The sequence below is a fragment of the Lontra canadensis genome, unplaced genomic scaffold (assembly GCF_010015895.1).
Source record: "Lontra canadensis isolate GAN:19392208 unplaced genomic scaffold, GSC_riverotter_1.0 scaffold4, whole genome shotgun sequence".
Taxonomy (NCBI): Eukaryota; Metazoa; Chordata; class Mammalia; order Carnivora; family Mustelidae; genus Lontra; species Lontra canadensis.
Genome location: NW_022630998.1, coordinates 16,278,474 through 16,284,473, shown reverse-complemented (window position 1 = coordinate 16,284,473; position 6,000 = coordinate 16,278,474).

Genomic DNA, 6,000 nt, shown 5'->3' with positions numbered 1-6,000 from the left:
ACAGTTAAAAAGTGTTATAAGCCACAAGCCATGCTCTCCAAATACTCATTGTTTAGTGGAGGAGAGAAATCAATGAGCAATCCTAATACAATGGAAAATCAGTGCTATAGTTATGTCAGAAAGTGCTGTGGAAGTAGACAGTAGGGTGTGGCAAGCTGTCTAAGGAACAGGAAAGACTTCCTACAGAGGTAACCTATAAGCAACTTCTAGAAGTATAAATAGTATTTCTGCAATTGAAGAAGACAGAAGGGCCATTCTAGGCAGAGAATCATGCATGCAGAGCTCTTAGCATAGCATGAAGAAAGAATGGTTAGAAATTTAGTGTAGTAGGAGATGGAAATGTGTAGAGGAAAGGAATAATACAGAGGAGACATTAGTTTTCAATTTGAAATCTTAAAGGTACTAGGTCTTGTTTAAACTATAAACAATGACAAAATTTCTCTCTTAATAAATTAAGCTGTATTAAATGCTTTGAATTTAAACAGTGATGCTTTATATTAATTATGTTTTATTCTAATAAAAGTAGAAAACCTTTGCTTTTTTTTTCTTGGAAGGCAATGGAGTCTCATAGAAAGATCTTAAGCTTTGGAGTTTTTAACTTTAATTCTTTTCCCCCCACATTTTCCAGAATTTGGCTGTACTTGAAAGAACTACTCTTGAGAAGGTACCATGTTTGCACACTCATGCTGCAACAGAGAACCCCAGAATGGGTTATGCCCTACCCAAAATACACAGGTGCACACATGCATACACATACATCTTCTCAGTCTATTAGTGAGCTGTAAGTGTAAACTGAAGTTTGGGGCTTACAGCCACGACTCAGACATTGAAGGTAAACCTTTGGGGGGGAAAAAAAGGAGAAAATGGGGGGAGAACCCCAGAGTTTTCCAACTCCTCTTTCCTTCCAGAGAGAAGGGGCACAGAGATGGGAGTGGAGGTGAGAAGACACAGGGCCACCACATGTCCAATTGCAGCAGCCCCAGTTCCACGGAACCACGTGGCTCATGACCCTTTGAGTTGTGCATTGCCCAGCTCTAAGCTGCTACCCTGAGAGTAGTTCCCACAGGCAGGTTGCAATGAGACCTGACCAACATCCAATGACTAAAACTGAGTTTAAATCTTTAAGCTACATCAGGTAGTACTTCCCTGGTGCTCACACTGTATGTCCCACTAGACAAGGTTAAGCAGTGGAGAATCTTGGAAAGCAGATAGCTTACCTGCCCAATCACTCATTTGAGTCCCAGGGTCCCCCAGGGGAGGAGCTCATGGAAAATGAAGAGCCTGTAGTACTGACATACACGAATCTTGTGTCTCCTGCTCTGAAATGGGACATTGAGTACCTGCAGGAGAACATGGGCAATGGAGACTTCTCTCCCACAGATGCTTGTACTATGAGAAGGAGGTAACTAATTTCCAGAACTTTAAGCCCAGGTCCAACAGGGAGGAAATGAAATTTCATGAGGTTTTTTTGAGAAACTGCAGGATATACCTTTAATTCTATCACTAATGAGTTTGATGTCTTGAGTAAGTAGATGAAATTTAACAAGAAGAGAATAGATGCCTCTGAAAATCACTCAGAGTCACAAAGTCTTCAGTGTTTTCTAATAAAGGTTTTATTTTTAGCTGCTTTATTTAGGTCTATAAACCATTCAGATTTAATCTTTACATACAGTGTGCATATGTACGAGTCCAGCTTCATTTTTTTTTAAACAAATGTGAATATCTACTTGTCCCACTTGTTTCCTTTAATTCGTTATACACTTTTTATTGTGTATTTATTTTATACTTTTTATTGAACAGACTGTTCTTTTTTCTATTTAGTTGACTTGGCAACCTTGTTAAGAATCATTTGAGCGTAAATGTAAGGGTTCTGGAATCTGAATTCTACCCCATTGGTCTTTAGTATATACTAATACTGCAGTAGTTCTGTTGATTTCTGTAATTTTGTAGTAAGTTTTGACATATATGATAACTTTTGATTTCATTTATTACTTCCATTCATTTTTTTTAAATTTCAGTTATTTTTGCTCTAATATTAATGTTTTCCTTCTTTGTACTTACTTTGGGTTTTTCCTCTCTTTTTTTTTTAACTGGGAAGGTTATAACAGCAATTTGGATTTTTTTAATTAAAGAATGAGTGATAAACAATTACAACACAGTGATTGAACAACTCTATACACTAGACTGTGTTCACCACAAGTGTAGTTACCGACATTCACCATACAACACTATTCCAGTATCATGAACTATATTCCCTATGTTGTGCCTTTTATCTCCGTGACTGATTGCATAACTGGACGCCTATATCTTCCATTCCACATCACCAGTTTTGCCCATTGCCTCACCCTGATGCCTTTCTTAATGTAAACATTTATGTTTATCAATGTAACCATTGCTTTAGCTGCAACCACTAGGTGCTGGTATGTTGTATTTTCATTTTAATTCATCTCAAAGTATTTTCTAACTTTTCTTGTGATTATTCTTTTACCTATAGTTATTTAGGAATGTATTGTTTATATACATTAATGAAATTTCCCAAATTCCTTTTATTATTGATTTTATTTTGATTACTATGTGGTTCGGAGAATATACTGTTCATGATTTAAATCTTTTCAGTTTGGGTTTGTGTTATGACCTATTCTGGAGGACATTCTGTGTGTACTGGAGAAGAATGTGTGTTGTGATTTTGTTTCTGTTTTTCTTTTAGGTGGAGTGTTACATAGATGTGTGTGAGATCTAATTGGTTCTTAATGTTGTTAAAGTGTTATAATTCATGGAAATTTCTGAATGGGTATATTTTGTACCAATTTGGGGAGGTTTTGACCACTATTTTTCAATAATTCTTTTTGTCCCTTTTCTCCCTGTTCTTTCATTCTGGAATTCTATGTATGCATATGTTGGTATGCTTGATGATAGATCACTGAACATTTGGGCTCTGATCATTTTTCTTCACCCCCCCCAACCTTTTTTTTTTTTTTTTTTTTGGTTCTTTAGCCTGGATAATCTCAACTGACTTTTTTTCCCCCCTCAATTTTCTCTTTTTATTATTTTTATAATAGTTTTTGCATCTGGAATTTAGATTTTTTTCTTTTGCATTAATTTCTACCTCTTTATTGATACTGTTTACTTCATGAGATATTTTTCTCATAGTTTCCTTTAACTCCTTATACACTTTTATTTTTTAATATACTGAGTGTATTTATATTTCTTTTAAATATATTTGGAATATATTTAGTTTTGAATCTATTTATAATAGCTGCTTCAAAGTCCTTGTCTTTCAAGTACACATCTGGACTTCCTCAGGGACAGTTTCTTTTGACTGCTTTTTCCCCTGTAAATGGCCCACATTTTCCTGTTTCTTAGCATGTCTCATTATTATGTTGTATGTGAACATTGGACACTTAAAAACAACAGAAGTCTAGGGTTTTCTTATTGCTGCTAATCGTTGTTGTTGTTGTTGCTCTTTTTTGGTGAGTTTCTAATTAGTGAGTGCACTAATTTCTTAAAGTTTGTGTTCTTGGTTATGTGTGGACCCTCTAGTCCCTAACTTCGTGTTTCCTAATGACTGGATAGAAGTTTTCTTTTTCTTTTTTTATTTTTTTTTAAGATTTTATTTATTTATTTGACAGAGATCACAAGTAGGCAGAGAGGCAGGCAGAGAGAAAATGGGAAGCAGGCTCCCTGTGGAGCAGAGAGCCCAATGCGGGGCTCGATCCCAGGACCCTGGGATCATGACCTGAGCCGAACGCAGAGGCTTTAACCCACTGAGCCACCCAGGAGCCCCTGGATAGAAGTTTTCTTAAGTGGATTCAATTGAGTAAGTCTTTTACCTTTTCCCAAAAGTCTCTGTGTTGGAGCATGGTTTAATGTCACTGAGACCTGCTCATGGTAGGCTTTCTCAGCTGAGACAATGAGTGAATCGGTCATCATGGGAAAATGGATGTGGAAGTAGTGGTGCCAGAATGGTTTGGAATGCCATAAGATCCACATTGAAGGAACCATCAAAATGAGGAATGGCAGTGCTGGAGGATACCATCTGGCCAAGGGGCTGTTTAAGCTTGGTGTAGGTAGGGTGCTCAGTGTCCACATCATAATAGCAGATTTCCTAAGTGCTCTAGGATAGTATAGTTGGTCAAGATGGAGTTGTCAGATTCTACAACTGCTGTGGACACTTGAGTCCTGAGAAGCTAGCAAATTCCAACTTGAATTTCTTGCTGGAATCAAAAGAAAGATGCTCTATAAGGAGGCAGGTAAAGCCTGAGCTGGTACCATTCATCAGAGCTATAGAAATCAGGAAACTCTGAAGCCAGGCATACTGGTCAACTCTACCTTAGCTTTCATAACCTGCTTGCACAGAATCTCAATGTCAGCCAGTGGTTTGGGATTACAGGCTTTTCAGGTCTTTCTCAGGCATGTTCCCTACCCTACATTTGCACATGGTCTTTTACATTTCTGCAAAAATGTTGCATCTTTTCAAAGGTTAGACATTTCAATTTTCAGGTACCCCTTTGAAGTTTTTGTTTGTTTTTGGACAGCCTCTTGTTTGCCTCAACTGGTACCGCTGCTTAAGGCAGCTGTGATGGGAAATAATTTCCATAGATTGTTTTCCACAGTGCCTTGAGGCCTAAATTTTCCTCACTAAGTCCAGAGTCAGGTCTAAGAAAAGCCCTCTGAATGGGGCTTTTCCAAGGGTTTTTGGACAGTTCAAATAATGATAATTCTCTTTGGGACTTATTTTTTAGGGAAGAAGCTTTAGTCCATTCTGCCCCCCTCCATTTGTTGCTTGAAGGCTGTTTTTCACACCCGCTGTGATACTAAGGCTGCTACTTTTTGAGAATCTGTGAAGCTGGGAAGAGAGAAATGAGAACAGTGCAACTTAAAACTGGGCAGAGTGTGTTCTTAGTGAGAATTACTCATTTTTCTAGAGTAAGCATTCGGGGTTGTTGTAAGCCTTTGGGTAATTTCCGTAGTTCAGAAAAAGTCCACTTTCACCAATTTTTTTTTTTTTGTCATCTTTATCAATTTTTATAAAGGAGCTGGTTTTGGGACGTCCTTATTCCCCCATCCTGAAAATGCTCCTTTTAACATAGATTTTTGAACATCTGCTGTGTACCAAGTTCTTAAATATGCAAAGGGGATATCATGATAAACAAAGTCCCATTCCTTACCTTCAAATTGAATCAAATTATTTTGTGCTATGGAAACTGATACTGAACTCATTTATTTCTTTTGATCCTGCTGGAAAACAAGATACAATCTATAGTAAATAGCAAATGCAGCACCAGTTTGGTTACCTCTTCCTCTTACTTTTTCTAGATTAATTCCTTTCCAGTGATAGATGTGTTTTTTTGTTTTTTGTTCCCCCCACCCCTGCCCTGGGCAAATGAAGCTGTTCAGTATTCACTTAATGTCTATTTAATGTCAGGAGTATGTCTGTGATGTTTATGACATATCACTGATGTCTAGTGAAGTCTAGCACACTGCCTGTCACATAGAAGGAAATAAGTTCATTGGATGATGTAAAAACTAGGTTCAATTAAAAAAAGGAGGGAGAGAGAAGAGCTGTGGAACCAATAATCTGATTTCTAGTAACTTATTACAAAGATGATGAGGCAGCAGTGTGTTTAATTATAGTTTATCTCCAGGTAATAAGTCTTGAAGTCCATGTTATCCTTAAGCAAAGGTCAACCTTTTTCCTTTGAGAACTCATGAGTGGTAGCAGATGGAGCACAACTGAGGGGATACCATGCTGTCTGTGCCTGGCCATAGCTTGACTGAGAAGTTAATTCTAGGTTGCAAATTAATTAGAAAATTTCCTTCTGCCATGAATATGAAACCACTGAACATCACCAAAAATAGTTCTGTTTCTTTTTATGTCACACAGATTAGAAATGTGTTCTGTCATGTCATTTTCCTAAATATGTTAAATGAGTCATCTAACTCTTATCTAACTTCATTTAGCTCAATGAGAAGTCACACATCCCTTTTCATTTATATGTG